Here is a 25,926-nt window from a genome sequence, read left to right as displayed (position 1 = left end):
CATGTCATTATATACATAGCTTATCCATTGCCATATAACTAGTAAATGGCAGAACCAAATTTCAGACCCAGGATTGTCTTGTTTGTTCCTGTTCTTTCTGCCATACTTCATTTTCTCTCAAAAGAATCTCTCATGGGATGGATAGGTTGTTGTGATTCTTTGCAGTACCCTGGAAAAATAAAATGTCTTTCCCACTGGTATGGAAAACTCCAGTTCTACTCTTATAGCCTTTCATAAATATGAAATTCCATATGAGTGAAATGGAGCCTGTGTCCACGCTTCTAAGTCAATCTATTTCTTCTTCAGAAAACTTTCATGTGATATTGGAATTATGAAGAATTTGGTTTGGGGTGCCTGGGTGGCTCAGTTGGGTGAGCATCTGACTCTTGATTTTGGCTCAGGTCATGGGATAGCCACATATTGGGCTTTGCTCTGAGCATGGAGCCCGCTTGAGATAGGTAGACAGATGGATGGATGGTTGGATGGATGGATGGATGGAAGAATAGATAGATAGATAGATAGATAGATAGATAGATAGATAGTTGGTTGGAATGTATTAAACACTTGGGAAAGCCCACGGCAGCTGTGTTAGCCTTAAAGGATACTCCCATCTTTGGGAAGGCCTAGGTTTGGCCTCTCACCAGATTTGTTTGCAGTGTGCTTTGTAATTCTGTACACACAACAAGTACTTCGACTTCCCCATTGTGAGAGCTGGCAGATGAAAGCTCGGGAAGGACTGTGAAGTAAAGGTGATGTATTTGCGCAAACAACAAAAACTCAGAAATGAATGATGTTGGAATTCTGGCAGTGATGCTGCAGTAAACCATGATCACAGTCATGGAAAACCAGATTTAACATTCAACGAAGAAAGCATATGGTGTCATTTCTTATGCCCTGTTTATTATGCTTACCCCACCCCCACCCTACCTGTTCATAGTCTGGGATTCTTTCTAACTTGATACTTGTGCAAAATTTCCTCCATTTGTTTTGCAACTATAGAAGATAGTGTAGCTTCCCAAAATTCATATAGACCCCTGTCTTGTGAAGAAGCAACACTCCAAATAAACTTTATAATAAGACGTTTGCAGGGGTGACCGAGTGGTTCAGTCAGTTCAGCATCTGACTCTTGATTTCAGCTCAAGTCATGATCTCGTGGTTCGTGAGTTCAAGCCCTGCATTGGGCTCTGAATTGATAGCGAGAAACGTGCTTGGGATTCTCTCTCTCTCTCTCTGCCTGCCCCCTGCTCACTCTCTCTCTCTCTCTCTCTCTGTCTCTCAAAATAATTTTTCAAAAAAGAAGTAAAATGTTGGAGAGGGTGGCAATAACAAGGGACAGGGAGGTATGAGTGATAAAGAAGAAGTGACAAATGCACTTTCCGAGGAGATGTGAAAATGGCGCTAGGTTGGGGAGGTGAAAATGGCGCTAGGTTGGGGAGGTGAAAAAGGTGCTAAGTTGGGGAGGCCAAGTTGTATGGTGAGGCTGATGGCACACAGTCATTGTTCTGGAGAAAAGGCTTTTGCTATGGGTTTCTTTACAGAGGCCAATGTCTCAGCTTCAGTTTCAGGAAATCCCGAAACAGGAAATAAGATGTTGCAAGCTTTGGGCTTTGGGGACAGACTCATGAGAGCGATAAATTTCAACAACCTAAAAATTGCTCGGTGACTTCTTGGCTTCTGAGGACATGTAGCCGAGCCAAGGTGAAGCCACCCTTCCTCCCCCCCACCCCCACCCCTCACGTGCAGCTGGCTCAAGTGCCCTCAGTCTTCATAAACACAACCGCATTCTTCAGCTCTACACCAGACCTCCCCTCAAGTCACACAATCCCTCAGCAAACTAAGGGTCATTCATGAAGAGCCCGGAAAACAAGGAGAAAACAACTCCCGATCCATGTGGCATAGAAAGAATCTGTTTTGGTGGGAACAGGAGGGGAACTGGTGTGGAATTCAGGGTTTAAACAGTCTGATCTCAGCATTGGCAGCCTCTGAAATGACCTTGGAAAAGACCTTGCGTCAATTCCATCAGAACCTCCGGACAAAATACGTGAGTTCAGCCAAACATTTGAATGTTTCCGACGTTTGCCTGTTTGCCATCATACAGGGGATGGTCTTCACTGCACTGGGATTCAGTGTGACTCTCAGGAAGGCTGTTCTGAAGGGATCCCTCCCCACCTCCTTCCCTCCTTTCCTAACACCCTGCAAATTATGCGGGAACATTTGACATGGCAGATATATCTAGCTGTTGTCTGACTCACGTCTCACCTAGAACATGGTAGCATTGGATTTAGATTAATTTGGACCTAACTAAAGTGACACTAGAGACTGGGAACCTGAATGTGTCCACCAGGATTTACAAATCTTTTAAAATGTTCTCATGTGTGCTTGCGGCTTCCCAATTAGGCAGAGAACTTGGTGTCAGGCTGTGCACAGCTTCTCCTGTGTTTACATGTGTCACATATTTCTTCGGGGCACTGCCCAGTGGGGTAATTGATTAAGCTAAGGCAGCCATTAATTGTTTGATGTCTGTTCTATAGAAGGATTGGAGATGGTCTCAGGGCAAATATAATTTGAGAATAGCCAGGGGTGAGTGACAGCATCACTGTTCTCTCATCTCCCACTGACTCCAGACATTCAAAGTGAGCTTGGCAATTATCTAAGAAAGAAAGGAGCGACATGTGGTTTTTTCCCAACGGGGGATTTCATTGTCCATTTGGGTCCTTTGTTTACTGCGTCGCAAAGAAACCATGACAACCATATTTGTCTATTTCCTCTCCCCTAGATGCTTTTGGCTCCATCTGTTCGATATTCACCAGTGAAGTCAACTTTTCATCTCTTTTTTCGTTATATGTGGAAGTGTACTTAGGTGAGTTCCTTTTTTTTAAAGTAAAAGAAAAGAAAAATTTAAAGGTGGTGCTTGACTGGATGTATTGTTAAACACCTTCTCTACACTTCCTCCTTCTTAATTTCCACTGGCGTGTGACATGCTCATTTATTTGACTTGCCAGAAGGTGTGGGTGCAATGTGCAGAGACGGGCCATCCCAGGAAAACAAAACAAAATAAACCCCCCCTGCTCTGTAGGTATATGTTTGTGTGATGAAAAATGCCTCCTCTATATTCATATCGATGTCTAACTTTATTCCTCTCTACTAACAAAATCTCAGGCAGTGGCAGCGAGGAACAGCTCTGTCCTTCCTCAGAAGGTGGTTTTGTCTTCTTGTTAAGGCTTTTTACGAGTTTGTACGGTCACGTGGCTCTTCGACGGGTGTGGAACACAGAAAGCGGTAACTAAGAGGAAGAAATATGGGGCCCGGCTTGAATGGGACACCAAAGAGACTTCTTTTGCTGGTGTAGGGTGACCTTTCACAATTGTGAAAGTTCCCCTGTTACAACTGAGTAGCCCCAGACAGAAGTACCCCAGGCTCAGGACTCCTGGCTGTGTCTAACTTTGCTTTTGCTATTAACTACCTTTATGATCGCGAACAAACCATAGTACCTCAATATGGCCTCCACTTCCTTCATATGTAAGGTGAAGTAGTATTAGGTGACATATAAGCCTCCAAAGAGCCTTTAAATGATTCTGTTCTGTTTCATGGCTAAACGGTAACAGGGGCTAATGATTTTGCTAGTTTTCTTCTCATACCCCTTGTGTATAATTCTAGCCTCAGACTTCTTCGTGTCGCATTCTATAGCCTCTCTCGTCTATCCTGTCCACTTCACGTTTTCAACTATCGTTCCTATACTTGTGACTTAAACCATTAAACATTTTTATGTTCCATTATAGTTACATAAAATACAGTGCACCCATTTCAAGTTCAGTGAGTTATTTGGAATATATATACAGCCATGTATCCACCACCACAATCAAAATATAAAACATTGATGGCAGCCTAACGAATCCCCTAGTTCTCTTTTGCATTCAACCCTCCCCCATTCCTGGCCCTACAACATCGCTAATCTGCTTTCTGACACCAAACATTTTGTTTTCATCTTTAAAGCCATGCTTCTAATTGCGATCAGATATGCATGTTCAGCTACCCACTGGGAAATATGATTTAGATGCATCACAGGGCCCTTGACCTTTATAAAATGGAAATCAAGATCTTTCCCCATAAATCTAATCACCAAAAGTGTACATCTGAGAATCAGCTATGTTCCTTCCTTGCCTTCTCTCTCTGTATTCATCCATCCCACTTAGGAATCCACTCCCTTAGTGTATTCTCATCTATCCCTTCCTTCTGTCACTGTTTCAGGTTAAGCCGTCACTAACCACAGTCTAGTCTCGTTCCGAAGCCCCATGGATCTCTTCTAAGGTCATGCCCCACATCCCTCTACCACCTAGCTCAGATTACCTTTGTGTAACCTTTCTCTAATATATTTATATGGTGTAAACTTTATAGTCCACTCACTTCAGGGCCTTTCAATAAAATCTTTCTCTTGTAAATCAAATACTCCCTAGCTTAATATCCTTTAATAGCCACTCATCCCCTTTGGGATATAGACTCTGGTATAACCCTTACCGGACTTTTCAGGCTCACCTCTTACTTCCTCATTAGCATGCCCTGTGCTCTGCTAAAACACACTAACTATATGTTGCCTGAACACTCCATGTTTTCTTCATATCTATACATCTTTGAATAGAGTGTTTTATTTCCTCTGCCTGGAATATCAGCTGGATGAATCCCTATTTATCGTTCGAGTCTCAGCTCAAATGATTTCCTCAGTGACGCTTTCTTGAATACTCTCAAAGGCTGTTAGTTATTCTCTCCTTTCATTACACAATGTACATTTCTCCTTTATAATCACCAAGATTACACTCCAACGTGGAAAAGGAGGGGGCAATACAACTCATTCCCCAGAGTCGACTTAACAGGTTGCTAGGTTGAGCTCATGTGTACATACTCACATGTGTGCACATACACACACACTGATAGAGAATGAGGAAGAATACTTTGATAATCTTTGACTTTTGGTTCAAGTTCTACCTTCTAGCTCAGTAAGAGTTTTAATGAAGGGTTGTAGCTTTATGAGTGACTCTCCTCCACATTTCATAGGTTCTCCGGTTTCGTTCACTGGTCTGCAACTCACTATGTTTATTGTCTTCCATTCCCTACTCGGGGTCCTGCTTCCTCTGCAGGTGTACATCCTTGAGCACCATCAAGTCCTCTGCTGGATGCCACCCCAGGTGGAGGGAAAGAGACCTTCCCAATGTTCTAGGCTATCTAGCATCTGCAATATCGTAGGCATGTTCTGTAGATTGTCTTGCTAAAATATCATGTCTCCTATTATCTTCTTTTATCCTAGTCTGGTATGCTCCTACATCATGAGGAGAAAATTTAGATAGGAAACACCTCTCCTGTAATGTTTATAAAAGGACTTACTATATTGTAATTTTTATGATCTATTTACATGTTTGCCTCTTATAGACTGAGTTTCTTAGAGATCAGATAGTGTTTTTTTTTCTCTCTAGTGCCCAGCATAATGAATGAATGAATGAATCTTATGATGAACTTGGATCCTGCCTATATTTCTTTTATAAGACTAATGATTTTATGTTAAGTAGCATGTTCTGCCTTAAAAAAATTCTCATGAGCAAATGAAAATGTGTTTGAATATCTAGAACTGTTTGAATTGGAAACCTTTCCATTTAAAATTAGCAACTAGCATAGGCAATATTTTGATATTGATACCTCTAATTCAGTGCATTATATTTCAAAGTAGAAATTAAAGCCAAGCTTGCATAATTAATTTGGATGCTTAATTTGCCAAGTCTTATTGCTGTTGGTCAACTTGTAGATATATAAGATCAAGCAGTATTTGAAGAACTTACGGTAAGTTAAAAGATAAGAAAATAAACTGAGAAAATGCAACTGACTAATATACACTTTTTTCTTTAGCATGTTCGAGAGGAAGCTAAGTGTCAGCTCAGAGTGCTGACTGCAGAGATCAAGGTGGGGTTGTTTGTTTTCCTCAGGGAGTATAAGAGGCTGGATGGGTTCTCTTGTTTCTTCTGTGCAGAAGGTGACAGGCCCAGGAGAAGAAACATCTGGAAATCCGCGGCTTTTGATAAATGTCTGTTGAAGAATAGGTTGTGTGGTTAAGTGTCAGAAAGTTGGGTAAAATAGTCAAGAAGTCTTTTGGAGATATGGATACTTCAAAATGCCTACAGCGTACGGTAATTTCAGATCATTTGGAGAGATAATTCTCCCTAGCCAAGGGCTAAGATCTCTTGGAAATTTTCTCTGACTAGCCTGTCTCATGATGGCTCTTTGCTTGCTTTGTGTAACTATAACATTCATGTGGGCTGTCTAATATTCTCTATGTTTATATGATGTATGACTATATGATACTGTAGGATATTCCCAAATTGTATTTCACCTACTAGATTATCTTGTCCTAGGGGGTCATGTCCTTTTTTTGCATTCTCTCCAGCTCAGTATATATCTACTATGTTCTAAACATTTTTACATATGGCTATGATGTGATTTGGGTCTTAGAACAATTTTGTAAACTGAAAATATTGTCATTCTGATTTTTGCAGATGGAAACACAGATGTAGAGTGTCAAGTAACTTATACAAATTTACACAGCAAGCAAGTGGCAGAGTCCAGATTTGCATTAAAGTTCATGATCATTCCTCAGTATACTTTTCTAAAGACACAGAATTATTTTGAAAAGAGTACTGAGATGCCCTTTAGCTGACAAAATAAAATAAAGAGACAGCTTTTTTTTTTTTTTGTCATGGAATTGGTGTGTTTTTCATATCATCTGAATATTATGTCCATTCTATGTTGGTCATTCATGGAATGTGTAATCCAAGGTTCTGCTTTGAACTGGTACTTGACAGAGATGGGTTCATGGGCTGACAGTGTGAACCCAACGCTCATATGAAAGACCATGATGCTCGTCTGTTGATCTGGAAGTTTAGTCAAAACAGTAAGGTAAGTTCACCAGAAAGGAAGTGTAGCTCACAATGAAGCAATGTGAATGCCTCTCACAGAGTTTTCGCTTTTCCTTTCCCCTGCGCTGAGGGGTGGGCTATTATTTTAAAATGCAATAAATACCACGTTCTGTAATTGCTCATTCTATCATATTCTCTCTTTTCATTCTTCACTGTTCCTCCTGCCATCTTGATGACACCTCCTTCAGGCACTCACAACTTTCATCCCTCGAAAATGGAATGTAAAAGCCCATTAAACTATGCCACACGTGGCAATTAATTGCCAGAAGAAAGTCACCCAGAACCTTGATCTCGGACCTGTCCTTTAAATGATGTAAATCCAACTTATCTCACTCTGAAGCTTCTTTGAATTTTAGTGTCTCCATCACCGTATGGTAACACTGCTCCCTTCTTCAGGGTAATTTTTTTTTTTTAATGTTTATTTATTTTTGAGACAGAGAGAGACAGAGCATGAGTGGGGGAGGGGCAGAGAGAGAGGGAGACACAGAATCGGAAGCAGGCTCCAGGCTCCGAGCCATCAGCCCAGAGCCTGACGCGGGGCTCGAACTCACGAAGCGTGAGATCGTGACCTGAGCTGAAGTCGGAGGCTCAACCGACTGAGCCACCCAGGCGCCCCCTTCAGGGTAATTTAATAAAAAGATGGAATCACCCCATATGCATTTTTAATTGCATCTCTTTGGATAAAATAGGTTGATGTCAGCAGAGTCTTCTTTCCTGAACTAACTGCAGATGTGTTTTTAATACAAACTGTATCAGTCTATAAGAAAGCTAACAGAAAAGCTCTAACAGAAAGCTCATGAAAAATAGTCCCTGTCGGCCAACTCGTGAGTCCCAATTGCATTAAACAATTTCACATTAAATCTTTATTTTGATGGTTTTTATTCAGCTTATTTATGCCTCGGACCCATATAGGGTGTCACAGTTATAAAAATGCCATAAAATAAGGCCACGAATGAAATTATCTTTAGGTATGAAATAACTTATTCATAGATGAAGGTAGATTGTATTGCTAGCTTTTACTGAGCAAGGGATTTGCAGATTGTCTCTGGGATGATTTGGTAACTGCTAGCTTGGGTTGTTTTCTGTCCTTTGGATGTGTGTCTATATTCTCTAAAACTCTTTCGATTTTAGCTGGAACATCCACTCTCGTGGCTCCAAAGCAGAGCTAATCTGCTTTTCTGCTTCACAACCTTCATCTGTGTTTTTGTTTTGCCTCAGCAAGTGAAGGAAAAAGATCAGGGCATGAATCTCTCACTCCATTAGAAGGATGCATTTCCACTTTCATCCAATTAGCTGCTGTAATTTGAAGCTTTGGGGGCCTGCTGATAAGGTGGGAGGCTGGCAGAAGCAAGGCCCGCAGAAAGCTTTCCGAGGGCACACAGTGAGTTGTTATCATGAGTTTCACTGGAAAGATCAAGTATCAGGCCTGCTCACCCCAGCCTGATCCGCCAATCCTCATATATATTCATTAACCATCGATATGTGGTTACTCAGCAAGGTTACACGAGCCTTCACACACAGGTTCTGTAAGGTCTGAAGGCACACGGAACCAAAGCAGCCAGCGATTGGATCAAATTTCTAGCACAGCTTGTTCTCAGGGTCAAAGGGTTTAAGCAGCTATCTTCTTCCCCTCATTAGGTATTTATTTATTTTAAAGTTCATGTTTTTATTTTTGGGAGAGAGATTGTGAGTGTACAAGTCAAGGAGGGGCAGAGGGAGAGAGAGAGAGCGAGACAGAGAGAGAGAGAGAGAGAGAGAGAGAGAGAGAGAGAATCCCAAGTGGGCTCCACACTGTCAGTGCAGAGCCCGATGTGGGGTTCAAACCCATGTAGGGTGAGATCATGACCTGAGCCGAAATCAAGAGTCCGATGCTCAACCCACTGAGCCACCCAGGTGGCCCTCCCTCTTGTAAACATAATGGTATCCTGGAACTTTTAATCAGACTCCTTTCATTCATTTTTACTGATCTCTTTGATAATGAACATGGCAAAGGAACTAACAAGACAATGGAACTTGTTATTTCTGGAAGTCTGAGGAGACTCTTGTAAATTCCCAGCACAATGAGGCGATGATTTGCCCAGGCAAAAGGGCCTGAAAAGTCCCAACACCCCATTTTTATGTCTCTCTGTCGCTTCTTGCAATATGAGCAGAGAACACACGTACTTCTAAAAATAAGGCCAGGGGCGCCTGGGTGGCTCAGTCGGTTAAGCGTCCGACTTCGGCTAGGGTCATGATCTCGCGGTCCGTGAGTTCAAGCCCCGCGTCAGGATCTGTGCTGATTGCTCAGAGCCTGGAGCCTGTTTCAGATTCTGTGTCTCCCTCTCTCTCTGACCCTCCCTCGTTCATGCTCTGTCTCTCTCTGTCTCAAAAATAAATAAACGTTAAAAAAAATAATAATAAAATAAATAAAAAAATAAAAAAATAAAAATAAGGCCAGATATTCTCTGACAAGTTTAGCCTGACTATAAAGGTAATGAACATGAAAGGGATTCTGCTCTAAATTTAGGTGTTGGGTGTTTTCTTTTCTAGAATGATCTCCCATTTTTCCTGGGAAAACTCCAGCCCCGAAAAACTGTTTGTGAAAAGTAACTATGCAAGGAAGGTTCTTTCCACAAAGAGAAAACTCGTGGACTTGGAATATCTAGTCAATTGCTTCTGAGAGCAAGGATGGGCTTGGCGAAATGGAGAAGTCAGATAACACACTTGGGGTCTGGATCTCTCTTATTTTACTTCTGCAGTATCCTCATCTGTAAAATGAAAGGGAAATTGTATACTGGGAAATTACTAACACGTCTTTTGGCTTCAGTGTTCTATGATTGGTGAGGTGGTGTATCTCAGTTTGGGATTGGCAAATATTAAGCTTGTATATGGCCATTCTTGCCAGCTATATTAACAGCATACACCTCTAATTAATTGTGAAAACTATTCCTGCTGACCTTGGAATTCCAAGGCCTTAAAATCCTTCTCAGCACAGAATTTCAAGCAGCCACTATCCATCATATGAAAAACTTAAGTGCCATTCCGGATATAATGAACAGCGATGTAATGACAAGACAAAGGAATGGACAGGAATCTGATCTTGGGTCTGATTTGATGCTTCTGTGTAACCCCTTGAGAGGTCAATTAAATATTTTAAAGTTAAATTTGATACAGCTTTTGCATGAAAATAAGTTCTCATTTCTCTGGCGTAAGTGCCAGAAGTGCAACTGCTGGTCCTGTGATAGTTGCGGATTTCATTTTCCAAGGAATTTTTGGAGTGGCTACAATATTCCCACCAAATACATTTGAGGGATCCAGTTTTCCTGCATCTTCACCAGCATTGAGTGTTCTCACTGTTTTACATTTTAGCCATCCTGACATCTCATGGTGGTTCTTTTAAAAAATTTTTTAATGTTTATTTATTTATTTATTTATTTATTTATTTTTGAGAGAGAGAGTGTGAGTGGAGGAGGGTCAGAGAGAGAGGGAGACCCAGAATCTGAAATAGTCTCCAGGCTCTGAGCTGTCAGCACAGAGCCTGACGTGGGGCTAGAACTCATGGAGCATGAGATTATGACCTGAGCTGAAGTCAGATGCTTAACCAACTGAGCCACCCAGGCGCCCCACTCATGGTGATCTTAGTTTGCATTTCCCTAATGGCTAATAATGGTGAAGATATTTTCATGGTCCTTTTTGCCTTCTTTATAACATCTTCTATGAAATGCCTCTGCCTGTCTTTAGCCCAAATTCTAATTGGAATTTTTTCCCTTTTTTACTTCTGAGTTTTAAGAGTTTTTTTGTTTTTTGTTTTGTTTTGTTTTTTTACATATTCTAGATACTAGTTCTTTGTTGGATAAGTAGTTTACTAACATTTTCTCCTCCTCTGTAGCATGCGGGGTTTTTTCTTTAATTTTGAGAGAGAGAAAGAGAATGAAAGAGCATATGTGCTCATGGAGGATGGGCAGAGAGTGGGAAAGAGAGAGAATCCCAAGCAGGCTCCTGCACAGACCGTGAGATCATGACTTGAGCCGAAACCAAGAGTGAAACGCTTAACAAACTGAGCCACCCCGGCGCCCCTGTTTTCATCCTTTTAACAGGGACTTCCCCAAAGCAAAAGTTTTTGATTTTGAGTGTAACATTTTATGACTTCAATTATTTATTTATTTGGAGAATATTTAAACTTTTTAAATTGAAGAGTAGTTGACAGACGATTTTATACTCATTTCAGGGGTACAATATAGCGATTCTACATTTATACACATTACAAAATAAGCACCACAGTAAATCCAGTTACCATGTGTGACAATGCACAGTTATTACAATTTTATTGGTTGTATTCCCTGTGCGGTACTTTGCATCCTTATGACTTATTTGTTTAATAACTGGCAGTTTGCACCTCTTACTCCCCTTCACCTATTTCACCCATTTCCCCACCCCTCCCCTCGGTCAACCACCAGTTTGTTCTTTGTCTTCGTGACTCTGTTTCTGTTTTGTTTTGTTGGTTCGTTTGGTTTTTTAGGTTCCCCATATAAGTGAATTGCCTTTCTCTGTCTCACTTCTGTCTTACTCATTTCACTTAGCATAATACCCTGTAGGTCCATGCTTGTTGTCACAAGTGGCAAGATTTCATTTTTTATGGCTGAGCCATATTCCAATGTTTTTCTTATCCATTCATCTGTCAGTAGACACTTACGTTGCTTCCATATCTTGGCTATCATATAGGCAAACCCCAGAGACATTGTGGGTTTGGTTCCAGACTACGGCCATAAAGTGAATATCACAATAAGGTGAGTCAAATGAATTTTTTGGTTTCCCAGTGCATATGAAAGTTTTATTTACACCAAACTATAGTCTATTAAGTGTGCCATAGCATTATGTCTAAAAAAAACCCCAATGTACATACCTTAATTTAAAAATACTTGGGGCACCTAAGTGGCTCAGTCGGTTAAGCAGTCGACTCTTGGTTTCAGTTTAGGTCATGATCTCATGGTTCGTGGGTTTGAGCCCCGCGTCAGGCTCTGGGCTGACCGCATGGAGTCTGCTCAGGATTCTCTCTCTCTCTTTCTCTCTGTCTCTCTGCCCCTCCCCCACTTGTGTCCCGTCTGTCTCTCTCAAAATAAAGACACAAACATTAAAAAATATATATTTTATTGCTTCGGCTCAGGTCATGATCTCATGGTTCATGAGCTCAAGCCCCACATCAGGCTTGTTGCTGTCAAGCACAGAGCCTACTTCAGATCCTTTGTCTCCTCTCTCTGCTCCTCCCATGCTCATACTTGCTCTCTCAAAAATAAATAAATATTACAATCTCTCTCTTTGCTCTCTCAAATATAAATAAATACTAAAAAATAAAAAAATATTTGGGGCGCCTGGGTGGCTCAGTTGGTTAAGCGTCTGACTTCGGCTCAGGTCATGATCTTGCGGTTCACGAGTTCAAGCCCCACGTAGGGCTCCGTGCTGATGGCTTAGAGCCTGGAGTCTGCTTCGGATTCTGTGTCTCCTTCTCTCTCTGCCCCTCCCCCACTCGCACTCTGCCTCTCTGTCTCTCTCTCTCAAAAATAAACATTAAAAAATTTAAAAATATAAGTAACTAAGTAAAGAAATACTTTACCGTTAAAAAATGCCAACCATCATCTGAGCTTGCAGTGAGTCATAACCTTTTTGCAGGTGGAGGGTCCTGCCTCGATGTTGATGGCTGTTGATTGATCAGGGTGGTGGTTCCTGAAGACTGGAGGGGCCACGGTAATTTCTTAAAGTAGGACAACAAGGAAGTTTGCTGCATTGATTAACTGTTCACTTCATGAACAATTTCTCTGTAGCATGCGATGTTGTTTGATGACATTTTACCCAAAGTACTTTCAGAATTAGATGCAATCCTCTCAAACCCTGCCGCCGCTGTATCAACTAAGTTTATGTCATATTCTGAAACCTTTGTTGTCAGTTCAATAATCTTCGCAGCACCTTCACCAGGAATAGGTTCCATCTCAAGAAACCACTTTCTTTGCTTATCTATAAGATGCAACTCCTCATCCGTCAACATTTTATCATGAGATTGCAGCAATTCAGTCCTATCTCAGGCTCCACCTCTAACTCTAGTTCCCTTGCTATTTCCACCATATCTGCAGGTACTTCCTCCACTGGAGTCTTGAATTCCTCCAGGCCATCTGTCAGAGTTGGAATCAACTTCTCCCAAACTCATGTTCATGCTGATGTTTTGACCTCTTCCCATGAATCATGCGTGTTCTTAATTGACATCTAGAATGAGGAGCACTTTCTAGACGTATTCCATTTATGTTGCTCAGATTCATCACAGGAATCACTATCTATGGCAGCTTATCATCTTATAAAAAGTATTTCTTAAATGATGAGACTTGAAAGTTGAAATTACTCCTTGATCTATGGGCTACAGAATGGATGTTGGATATATACCTAGAAGTGGGATTGCTGGATCATATGGTAACTTTGTGTTTAATTTTTTGAGCAACCATCATATCATTCGGTAATAGCTGTACTATTTTACATTCCTATCAGCAATGCTCAAGGACCCCAATTTGTCCACACCCTTAAATGACACTTGTTTGTTCTGGAGAATAGAATTTCCAAATATAATTTGGAATTATATCTCATTGTGGTTTTGATTTACATGTCCCTATTGATTAGTAATGTTCAGCAGCTTTTCATGTGCTTATCTGTCATCTATACATCTTCTTTGAAGAAATATCTATTTAAGTCCTTTACCAATCTTAAGGTTGGGTTGCTCATTTTTGATTGTCAAGTTGTTGGAGCTTTTAAATTAATTCTGGATATTAATCCCTTATCAGACATATGATTTGCAAGTGTCTTCTCTCATTCTGTGGGTTGCCCTTTCACTCTGTCAATAGTGTCCTTTGATGATGTCCACTTTAACTATTTTGTTGTTCCTCTTGCTTGTGCTTGGTGTCATAATGAAGACGTTGTTGCCAAGTCCAATGTCATGAAGCTTTCCCACCTATGTTTTATTCTAGGAGTTTTATAGGTTTGGGTCTTACATTTCAGTCTTTAATCCATTTGGAGTTAATTTTTTTAATTTAATGTTTATTTATTTTTGAGAGAGAGAAAGAGACAGACAGAGCATGAGTGGGGGAGGGGCAGAGAGAGCAGGAGTCACAGAATCCAAAACAGGCTCCAGGCTCTGAGCTGTCAGCATAGAGCCCGACGTGGGGTTTGAACTCACGAACCGTGGGATCATAACCTGAGCCAAAGTCAGAAACTTAACTAACTGAGCCACCCAGGTGCCCCTGGAGTTTTTAATTGTTAAATATAATGTTAGTATTCATCTTCATCCTTTTGCATATGGATATCCAGTTTTCCCAGCACCATTTGTTGAAAAGACCATCCTTTCTCCATTTTGAATAATCTTGGCATCCTAGTTGAAAATTATTTGACAGTATATGCATGGGTTTATTTCTAGGCTCTCACTTCTGTTCCATGGGTCTATGGGTCTGTTTTCATGCAAGTACAATATTGTTTTGATTATTGCAGCTTTGTAGTAAGTTTTGAAGGCAGGTAGTGTGAGAACTCCAACTTTGTTCTTTCTGAAGATTGTTCAGGCTATTTGGGTCCTTTGAGATTCCGTATGAATTTTAGGATGGATTTTTCCATTTCTGAAAAAATATCACTGAGATTTCCATAGGTTTTTTTTTCCCCTATAGGGATTGTATAGAATCTGTAGCTTGCTTTGGGTAGTACTAACATCTTAATATTATCAAGTTTTCCAATCCATGAACAGGGGATATATTTCTATTTATTTGTGTTTTTACTTTCCTTCAGCACTATTGTGTGGCTTTCAGTGTATAAGTCTTTTATCTCCTTGGTTAAGTTTTTCCTAAGTATTTTATTATTTTTGATATTATTACAAATGGAGTTGTTTTCTTAATTTCTTCCTTACAGTGTTCATTGTTAGTGTTTATAAATGTAACTGATTTTTGCATGTTGATTTTTTATCTTGTGACTTTACTAGATGTGTTTATTACTGAATTCTAACAGTTTTTCTATTTGTGAAACATTTAGGCTTTTCTACAATAAGATCATCTTATTTTGAACAGAGATAATTTTACTTCTTCCCTTTTCCATTTGGATGCCTGTTTCTTTGTCTTGCCTAATTGCTCTAAAAAAAACAACAACTAGAATTTCCAATGTTATGTTGAATAGAAGTGACAAAAATGGGCACCCTTGTCTCATTTCTGATCTTAGAGAAAACTCTTTCAGCTCTTCACCTTTGAGTTTGATGTTAGCTGTGGGTTTTTCATATGTGGCTTTTATTATGTTGAGGTGATTTCCTCCCATTCCTAGCTTATTGAGTGTTGTTGTTTTTAATAATGAAAGGATGTTGAATTTGTCAAATGCTTTTTCTGCATCAAGCGAGATTTTTCTTCTCTCCATAATTCTGGTAATGTAGTGTATTATATTAATTGATATTCATATGATGAGCCATCTTTGTATTCCAGGAAAAAAATCACACTTGGTCATGGTATATAATCCTTTTGCTAGTATTTTCTTGGGAATTTTTTATCAATAGTCATCAGAGCTATTGGCCTTTAGTTTTCTTTCCTTTTTTATTTATTAAAAAAAATTAATGTTTATTTATTAGAAAGAGAGAGAGAGAGAGAGAGATTTAGCAGGGGAGGGGTAGAGAGAGAGGGAGACATCAAATCTGAAGCAGGCTCCAGGCTCTGAGCTGTCAGCACAGGGCCCCACGTGGGGCTCCAGCTCACAAACTATGAGATCGTGGCCTGAGACGAAGTTGGACACTTAACCGACAGAGCCACCTAGGCACCCCTAGTTTTTTTTTTTTTTTTTTTCTTGTTGTAGCTTTGTCTGGCTTGGTAACAGGGTAAGGCTAGCCTTATAGAATGAATCTGGAAATGTTCTCTTCTCTTCAATTTTTGGAAAAGTTTGAGAAAGGTTGGTGTTAATTTTTCTTTAAATATTTCGTAGAATTCGCCAATGAAGCCATCTAGTCTAGGGCTTTTCTTTTCTTCTAGAGAGGTTTTGGTTACTAATTCAATCTTCTTATTAATTATAAACTACTCTAGGCTGAATTGTATCCCTACAGAAGTCATATGTTGAAGCCCTAACACCCAATACCTGAGAATGTGACTGTATTTGGAGACAGGGTTTTAATGTAGTCGTTAAAATGGGGTTGTCAGTAAGCAATACGACTGTTGTCTATATAATAAGAGATTAGGACACACACAGAGACATCACATACGTTCATGCACAAAGGAAAGAGCACGTGTGAAACCCACACTGTGAGAAACTAAATGTCTGCTGTTTAAGCCACCTGGTCTATGGTATTTTGTTATGGCAGGCCCTAGCGAACCAAACTGTGGGTCTGTTCAGATTTTCTATTTCATCGTGATTCAATGTTGGTAGGTTGTATATTTCTGGGAATTCATCCATTTTATCTAGGTTACCCACTTTGTTGGTATATAATTGTTCATAGTACTCTCTTTTACTCCTTTTATTTCTGTACAGTTGATAATAATATCCCCTCTTCCATTTCTGATTTTAGTTTCTGTGGTTTTTGGCTAGAGTAGAAGTGTTATTGTCTAACAGTATTCTGTCTTGCTAGGCTATCCCTTTTCTGCCCCTTTGATATTTTCTAGTTGCCTGTTTTTTCAGCTCCATGTCTGGGGTATATGAAAAGAAAAAGGTGCTCCAGGGTACTTTCCACAGTGTTGTTCCTTGGGTACCAAGTTCCCTAGCAGATCACCGTCTCTCCGTTTTGCAGATTCTTTAAAAAAAAAAAATTTTTTTTTTTTAAATAGTGAGAGGGTTTTTAGTTGTACTTTTCAGAAGGCAATGTGAAGACTGGACTAGATGATCTCTAAAATCCCTCCCTGGTCTGTGGATTTTCGGATAGGCTTTTCTGATTTTGAAATAACTAAACCCTAAGTAAGCAAACAGAGCCACTGTTCCCTTTAGGTGGAGAGTAAATAGATTAGGGCTCACTGCTAGCATCAAAACAAAGGCAGAGGCGTCATCATTCTACTGTCTTTAGAGAAACTTTAGGTTTCCCCAAAAGCTTTTCATGGGAAAAGCTTTTCTTTCCTTTTTCGTTTTCTTTTTCTTTTGGAGTGGAGTTCAAAGGTTAAATTTTCCTGTTTTCTTTCTCTCTCTCACTGCTAGTAAACTTGCTCTGGGGCTGAATATTTTTGCTGGCCTTCTAAACTCTGCTTACCCTATTGTCAAATAGGGGCCTAACTATTGGCACCCAGGGTCTAGAGAGAGCTCCGCACCCAGGAATTTGTCTTCTCCACCCTCCTTTCCCCATAGGCAACCTTGTCATTGCCTCAGCCCCCTGCCTTGACCCTTTGATGTCTCTGCTAATGTCCACTGTTGAGTAGGACAGCTCGTTGTTAGTTCTTGTCCCACATCAGAGGTTGTTCAGGTATATTCCAGAATCTAGTCGGAAGCTTAACAAACTGAGCCACCTCAGTGCCCCATGTTAATTTAGGATTAAAGAAATTATTTAAAAATAAATTTCAAAGGGCCCTGGGTGGCTCAGTTGGTTAAGTGTCTGACTCTCGATTTCAGCTCAGGTCATGATCTCATGGTTTATGAGTTCGAGCCCCACGTTGGGCTCTGCACTGACAATGTGGACAGAGCCTGCTTGGGACTCTCTCTCTCTCCACTCCCTCTGAAATAAATAAATAAACTTAAAAAAAAATTCCCAAACACTCAGAATGTGTCACTTCCTAATTGTTTTACTATAGTTTTCCATTGCCTATACTCGTGATGTTATTTACATCTATTTTGCCTGTATGGCGGAAATACCATAGAAGGGTGTGCTCCCAACCTCACAGGCAGTGATATCACACTGGTGGTTTGAAACTGGCCATAGTGGGAGTACTTAGAGTATGGAAGTTAGAAAATGCCACAATCAGAGCTGGATTTATTGTTTTGTTGACTACGTAAACTTAAACTGATGGAGGGGTGCCTTAGTGGCTCAGTCTGTTAAGCATCCGACTCTTGATTTTGTCTCAGGTCATGATCTCCTGGTTTGTGGGTTCGAGCCCCTCATCGGGCTCTGTGCTGACAGTGTGGAGCCTGCTTGAGGTTCTCTCTCTCCCTCTCCTGCCCCTCTCCCACTCGAGGGCCGTGCATGCATTCTTTCTGTCTCTCTCTCTCAAAATAGATACACTTAAAAAAAAGGAAAATGATGGAGAAATGTCATTAATGCAGATTAAACTCACGTCTATAGTGGTTATATTATAAATATTCCAAAAATTGAAGAAAAACCTTCTAGTATTCAAAACTATCATCCACCAGGAAGTGATCCTCATGTCACTGACGAGTGAGTCATGTACTAACATATGTTTCTGTTGTTTTGCTGTTTTATTCATTAATGTAAACAAAAGTATCCACTGACATTCACATCAGAACTACATCCGTGCCATCAATGATGTGAGTGGCTTTTTGGTAAATTCCATACTCAACGAGCATTTTTTCATAGGCTGTTTCTGTCAAAACATAGTTGGATGGCAACTATAGGTTAGCAACTGATACAAGTTTGGTAAAAAAATAAGCAAAAGGATTCTGTGAGAATCAACTTACATGTAGAATTTACAATAAAATGTATCATAAATTTTATTATTATTTATAAATTATGTGCTGCACATCCCTTATATCACTAAAATTTATATATATGTGTGTGTGTGTATATATATATGTATGTATATATACATGTATGTATATATATACACACACACATATATATATGTACACACATATACACACATATATATACACACACATATATATATACATATCTATTTTTTATCCTGGGGAGCCAGCTGTTAAACATTTATCCTTATGCCACTGTTCAGACCCTAATTCTTCACCAAGGGACTTCAAACACCTTATTTTAAAATTCATTTCCCAACCAGAAGATGTACTTTAGGAAAACTTTTATGTATGAAAAAAGTTTGCTACTTGACTGGATTATTCTCAAAGCCCCCATTGTAATCCATGAATTTGCCAGCAGGTGTCACTGTGGTGTAGGGTCACAGTCTGAAGGGCTCCAGGATTGAGCTCCAATGAAGTTACACAGTGAGTATCTCCTAAAGTCTCTTTATGGAAAGACAAAGTCGCATCCAAAATCTCTGCAAACAGGCAACACAGTCACAGAGGTATAATCTGCTAGTTCTGTTTGTTGGCTTGTTTTATATTTTTAAGTCTGCTGCTACGTGTATGTTCAGAAGGCCTAAAACTCTATGGCCTTGCTATTCAAAGTCTGGTTCATGGACCAGCATCACAGGCATCACCTGGGAGCATGTTAGAAATACAAACTCTCAGGCCTGCCCAAGACTTTTTGAATAAGAATATTCATTTTAATAAGGTCGCCAGGAGATCTCTGTGCACATTCAGGGGAGTATGGAAGCAGCTTATAAGTGGCCTATATATTGACGGTTACCACGAGGCTAGGAACAAAATGGAAAAATAATGTCCAGCCTCATCGGTCACGAGAATGCAGGTAGTGGGAAAGAGAGGGACACTTCCCGAGGGAGATGTCTGATATTTTCCTTAGTGCATGTTGGATGGCCTAATGTTTTTCTTTTTCATTCTGGAAGGAACTTCTCTGGGTCTTTTCCCACATAAACCGATCGAGCTAGCTTCGCCGGTGTTTATCTGTTGCTACGTCGCTTCCACGCTCTGTATTTCAGCCGTACTAACTTACCTGCCAGTGTGACCTTCTTAAAGCTCCAGCCAGACTGTATCTATCACTCCACTCCTTAAAGTGGCTTCCTCCTGCTCCTAGAACACAGACCAGAGTCTCTGTCATGTTTTGTAAGGGCTCCTAGGATCCAGCCCTGACTCACTTTGCCCTCCCTCTTCAGTCCTTCTCCTGTCCTTAGACCCAACACTCAGCTCCACTGGCCTTTTGGCCTCTCCTCAGCTCCACTGGCCTTTTGGCCTCTCCTCCCTCACAGTTTTGGGCATTGGCCCATTCTGTTTGCTTTCCCCAAATGCTGCACCCCCTGCCCCAACTCATCTATTGCCAAACTGATACTTTCTTTAAAGAACTTAGGAAGTCTATTCTAACCCCCCTCCTAGATGCATTGAAGTCCTTCATTATATGATCCTCTAAGACTTGCATTTTCATTTTGTATGCTTATCATGTTTGTGACGACTCTTTTTCAGAGGACTCTTTTCTCTGGCAGACTTTTCTCTATAAAGGAGGGAGTATGTCTGCCTCATTCATCCAAACACTCTGCCATGGCCTTCGACATCCTGAACAATCTGGTCCCCATCTCCCCCACCAGTCCTTCATCTTTCTGCTTTCACCATCTTCTGCCATTCCTGTCTCTTGCCTTTCCCTTGTTCTCCTGTCTCCCAAACACACCAAACATCTCTTGCCATAGGTTTTTGTACTAGGTGACCTTTCTGTCCTGGCCCTTTCCCCACTGTTTTCCTAAGGTCTTTAAGTCTTAGTTATACTTCTGGAGGCAGACTGGATTGGAGATGTGGTGATAAGCTTTGGTTTCCATCTTATACTACATCTGTCTTTTGATGGATTATTTTGTGGTCCACTGGTAAACAGAAGAGAGCTGACCTGTCTTGTGTATATTTGACAAAGGTATGACTCTGGGCAAAAGTCCCTTCTTCTGGAACACCAGGTTGCTAGTTCACTTCTCCACCAGCTCAGACCTGAAGATGACTCAGACCTGAAGATTTACCTTTGGGAGATAAAGAGCCAAGAAGACTTGGGAAACGGGATATAATGGTAGTGAGAGTTGTTTGCTATTTTTTGGCCTACCTATGAAAGTCTGAGAAGTGGTTAAGGTCCCTTCCTTCTTCATTACTCACAAGTTTACAAAAATAATATTAAGGGAGAAACTAAAATGAAGGCAAGCAATTCAAGTTGTGCTTTCTCTTAGTGTGACAACAGAATAGTTGCTTAGAGAACAAACGTGTGCTTCCATTCTTTCCTTCATTCAGCTCCCTGCTTACAGAGCTCTCGCTGTATGCAATGTCTTGCATTTGGGCCCACACTCATTTTTCTTAACCCAACTACAACGCTTAAACACACCGAACCTTGATCCCCTGATGAACCCGTCCTTCAAAGCTTTCAAGTTAAACTGTCTGCTCCTACGGGAAACCTTCCGTGATTCATTCCCTATGAAGAATTCCTCACTCTCCCTATGTGGATGTGTACAGTTTTATTCACACTATTTAGTTTAATACAGTTAATTCAATTGAACAAATATTTGTGAAGTGTCTGAACTGTTCCTGGAAATATGCTAGTTGCTGGAATTATAAATGTGAAAAACCACAGTGCCTTCTCCAAAAGGGTTTATAACTGGCCTGGGAAGTCCACTGTAGATGGGCAAGAGAGAATGAAAATCACAGACTGAGAGATGTGCATATCATAACATGTCTGGGAAGCATTCCTGGTGTGGAATGAATGTAGCATAGGTTTTAAGGAAAGGAGGAAGAAGGAGCATGGTAGGAGATGGAGGGAGAATAGGTAACAGTAATATTAATATTAATATTGATATTAATATTAACTACAGGGACACCTGGGTGGCTCAAGCATTAGTTAAGCATCTGACTTCAGCTCAGGTCATGATCTCACAGTTGATGGCTTCAAGCCCTGTATCAGGCTCTGTGCTGACAGCTCAGAGTCTGGAGCCTGCTTCATATTCTGTGTCTCCCTTTCTCTATACCCCTTCCCCACTCATGCTCTGTCTCTCTGTCTCTCTTTCTTTCTCAAAAATAAACATTAAAAAATTAAAAAAATATATTAGCTACAACTGCATTTGTTTGCCAAGAACTAAGCCAAGCAGTTCACAGTAACACAGAGATGTTAAGTAACCTGTACAACACCACACAGCTTGTTAGTGGTAGAGCCAGGATCTGATGTACAGTGTGCAAACTTGAATTTCATTGTAGGTAAATCGTCAGTCCAACGAGCATTTAATAGATACCTTCAATGCACGAGACACTCTTCTAGTTAATGTGCGTGTCTGTCTTCCCTACTGGTTTGTGATTACTCCAAGGGATGGAAATTTTTATATTTATCCTTGTCAATCCCTTGCATTGGAGAGAGCCTGGAATGAAGCAGCCATAAAAGAATTGTAGTTCATTGTCCCCTTCCCTCCTCACCTTCTTTAAAGCAATGCCCTTCTCTCTAGGCTTAGAGCTCCCTACAATCACTAAACCCCAGGCCCTCTTCCTCTCTTCCCTTTTGTGGTAAGTATTTGCTGGTGAGGCGATTTATAAGGTAGAAATGATTGTTATTCTTTTATACTCCCTTAGGTCATGCTTTTGCTTAAGTGAATCTTTGGACAGAAAGCAACAAAATGTTCTTTGAAGAGGAAAGACCCATTTATAAGAAATACCAAAGTCCTAGTGTTATAGTGATGGCAGACTAGAAACATTAAATCTTACGAGAACACTTCACTATGAACGCTCGTACTTCTTGGCCGCCCACATTTACTTAAGAGTTAAGGGAAAATGAGGGGGTTGGCTTGTAGCTTGGGGACTCCAAGTCACATCATGCGATGAACAGGACAATCAGCCTGGTGTCCCCTTAGCCGTGTCAAGGAGTTGTGTTATAGATGTAATGGTTATGGTTCCAGTAGCAGAATGAGAACAAGAAGTATTAAGGGGAAGACATTTCTGGCCTTCCAGATCCTACATGAAGATAACCACCTCTCTTTTAATAAATCTTCTGAGAATTAGATGTTGTTTAAGAAAGTTCTACTGTTGTTTTGCGTTCTGAAAACCTACTCCCCCAAACTACTCTTAGGCCCTGTAAATGTCCTGTGTTTCAAAATTTCCCGTAGATATATATGACTGATTGATAGCAACACATCTATACCTCTTCCCCATCTTTTCCATTGTGAAATACTTCGTAATTTCTAATTTTTTTCCATGTGATTCCTAGAGATGGGAAAGGAAAGGAATTGACTAGGAAAAATGGGACACTTGACACAGAAATTTAACATGCGGTACATTGCTTGAAAAGCACAAAAGGCAGTCAGCGTGTACAGTTCCTGGGTGTTGTGAGCACAGCCTAATGGTCTTCGGAGAAGCATAATATATTTTAATATTACGCTAAGATAATATCAAAATTATCTTAGTAATATGTTAATGAGCTAATTTAAGAGTATAATTTAAAAAGTGTAAAAGGGTTTTTATTGATATATAGATGCCTGCACAGCATCCTTTCTTCGGGGGCGGTGGGGTGGGGGCGGTGACCCTCTGCTTTGCTCCCCAGGTCTTCTTGGATGCCCCTCTGCCACTTACCAGCTGGTACTTTCTTTCTCTTCCCAGATTGGAATGTGGATACACAATACAGAATGGCCAGCCAGTGCTCGAATCTCCCTGGCCAAGATAATCGGTTCATGCTCGGACAAAGGACTCACCAGAGACAAAAGGTTGTGGTTTCTTTTCTTTGCCAAGGAAGGCTTTGGAAGGGGGGCAGATTTTTAGATCAGGCCTTACCCGATGTGTGTAAGGGAACAACACAGGTACATGTGCTGAGGGGCTGTTGGCTCATGAATTGCCCCCTCCAAAGGATCCATGCCCAGAGACCGCTGTCATCTCAAACTGTCCGGAGTTCGCCTGTGGAACCACCCACGTGTGGCTGACCACGGCCACGGCTGGAGGCTTCTTTCCACCTCTCTCCCGTTGCACCCTCTTCTGAGATTTCTGAATAAGTGAGCTGCTTTGTTGTGCCTACAGACAAAGCAAGGGAACAAAACCTCCCTGGATAATTTCTCAGGTTCCAACCACTCCACACTTTGATAGGTGGAGTTAAGTGTGGGCACAACTAGGGGCCCAGAGGAAATCTTGTATCAATTCCAAATCACTGTGAGTGTGCAAGATGGCACGGGAGGAGCTGGCCCTTCTGGGGCAGGCTGCCCTGGGAATTCCGATTCACCAAGAAAGAGTTAAGCTGTCTTGAATGAATTTATCAGCTCTGCGTCCACGTAAGAGATAAGAGAACAAAACTGCTACTTTTCCCAGAAAAGTATTAGAGGGTAAGTGAGAAGAGTTATTTATACTTTCGGCTGTCACTTTCAGTGGGCAGTTAAGATTGCCCTAGTGAGTGGCCTCTGCTTATTAATAGAAGGAGTAGGGAAAGAAAAAATGGAGTTAATGTTGCAATAAAGACATGACAGGGCCTCCGGTTTCCAGGATCGGCTTGAAATGAATTAAAGCCAAACTATACCAACAAATCTGTCATGCTGCCCTGAAAACAGGAAGTCTAGGCTGGGCCAGTAAGAATTAGTCACGGCACACGCAGGCAAACCCTACCAGACCGAGAATGAAAAATGTGCTTCATCTGCAAAAATCAGCTTTTGGAATTTGTACAGTGTTTTCCATTACCCACTCTCTTTTCTCCAAAGGCCAGTCATCAAATAATGCTTGGCTTACTTATGCTTCTGCTGCACCATTAAGTGTATGAATTTGTATATGAAACGGAATCCCAAACTAGCTGTGTGCCCCGAGATAAGTGATCTCATCTCTCTGCACCTGAGTTTTGTCTTCTGAAGAACAAAAACAACAAACAACAAACAAAAAACGAGGTTGGCATCTCATGGATCCGGGACCTCAATGTGGGGGGAATTAGGAAATAACGTCCTGGACACTTGCTGTGCATCCACGAAGTGTTCAGCGCTGTGCTGAGAAATGGTGAAGCAAAAAGGTAGAAGATTCAGCCTTTAGAGGATTTCCGGTGCCTGCAGGGAAAGGTACGTTTAGAAAAAGGTGCTATAAAAACGGTGATAAGGCCGACAGAAGTGTACATATATATGAAGCACTTCATCGTGTGTCAAATGGGTTTTTCTCTGCCCCAGAATTGGAGCCAAGGACCAAATGTGGATGAAGACCCTACGTGCGTCACATTCCAAAGAAACTCTCGAGCTAAAGAGGCCAGCTCTGGCCTCCCTGGGGTTTATTTGGAGGGGCCAGAGCTATGCTGGCCCTACCTCCACCCACCCCTCTCAGGAGAGGAGAATGGGAAGGTAGAGAAGTCTTAACTGAGTGAATGGCACATGATTCCAGGTGAGAGACTAGTGCCTTTCATCCCCGAAGCCAACTGAGTGGGGTTCTAAGGGGATTTCTTGTAAAGGCTGGAAGTAACTTCAAGACATTTGGCTCGGTATATGCTGAACTGTCAACCTTCTGGAAGCGCCTTGATGCTCCTGCATACAGAGAATGTCTTAAGAGTTATCGGAGGAGTATGCCGAAGTCCTAGGGTCGGGCCTACATTGTCCTTTTCAGTCCCAGAATCTCACGTGTGCCCTGAGGTTTGCAGACATACTTGAGCCAATAGGGTTCACATCTAGAGATTTCTGAGGAGGAAAGACCCACCAGAATGGGCTACTCTCACAGGCTCGAACAGATTGTAGTGTCCAATGTTCGGGGGGAAAGGCGGGACAAGCTATGCCTCATCCCAGCCCTTCATAGTCCTTAGAGGGTACAGGAGGGGACTCCAACATCCCGGAGACTTCAGAGTCCTGGTGGCTCTATGTGAAGAGCACCAGGTTTAACTGAGAAGCAGCAGCTGTAGGCTGGCCTAGGGAGCCGCTGTACCCCACGATACACTGTTGTACCCGGAGGCGCAGCTGGGGTGCTTGGAGATGGTGGTCAGATGGTGGAGATACCGTGGAGAAGTCCTCAGTAATGGAGGGGCTGGGTTAAAGCCAATCTCTTTCTAAGAATACCATCACACTGCTGACTTAGAAGCCACCAGCACTGGGTGCAACCAGACCGAACCAGACCGAGTCTGGGGAGGGTCCCTCACCGGGCAACTGCCTCCACCAACCCTCTTCCCTTTTCTCAACACTAGAGGAACATCAGGCTAGAAAAAGGAACGGGTGTTTTAGATCCAAATCGAGAGATTTTCTGGTATCTCACAGGTACTAAAAATTCAGAGTCTGCTCCATGTTGTTAAGGGAGGTACTGCCCAGAGGGGAAGAAGGAATCAAGGTGG

General features: G+C 41.3%; 1 long non-coding RNA gene across 1 annotated transcript; it reads right to left on the bottom strand.

Annotated features, from left to right (window-relative positions):
• Positions 1–5,719: 5,719 nt before the first annotated feature.
• LOC122217490 lies at positions 5,720–20,653 on the bottom strand. The gene is made up of 3 exons (XR_006201547.1): positions 20,533–20,653; positions 19,657–19,733; positions 5,720–6,069 (listed from the first exon to the last, which is right to left on the bottom strand). It is a non-coding gene; the product is annotated as an uncharacterized LOC122217490 (long non-coding RNA).
• Between the last annotated feature and the right edge of the window lie 5,273 nt (positions 20,654–25,926).

This window comes from Panthera leo, chromosome B1 (genome assembly GCF_018350215.1).
Source record: "Panthera leo isolate Ple1 chromosome B1, P.leo_Ple1_pat1.1, whole genome shotgun sequence".
Classification (NCBI taxonomy): domain Eukaryota; kingdom Metazoa; phylum Chordata; class Mammalia; order Carnivora; family Felidae; genus Panthera; species Panthera leo.
This window is presented reverse-complemented; position numbering and strand designations above follow the sequence as displayed.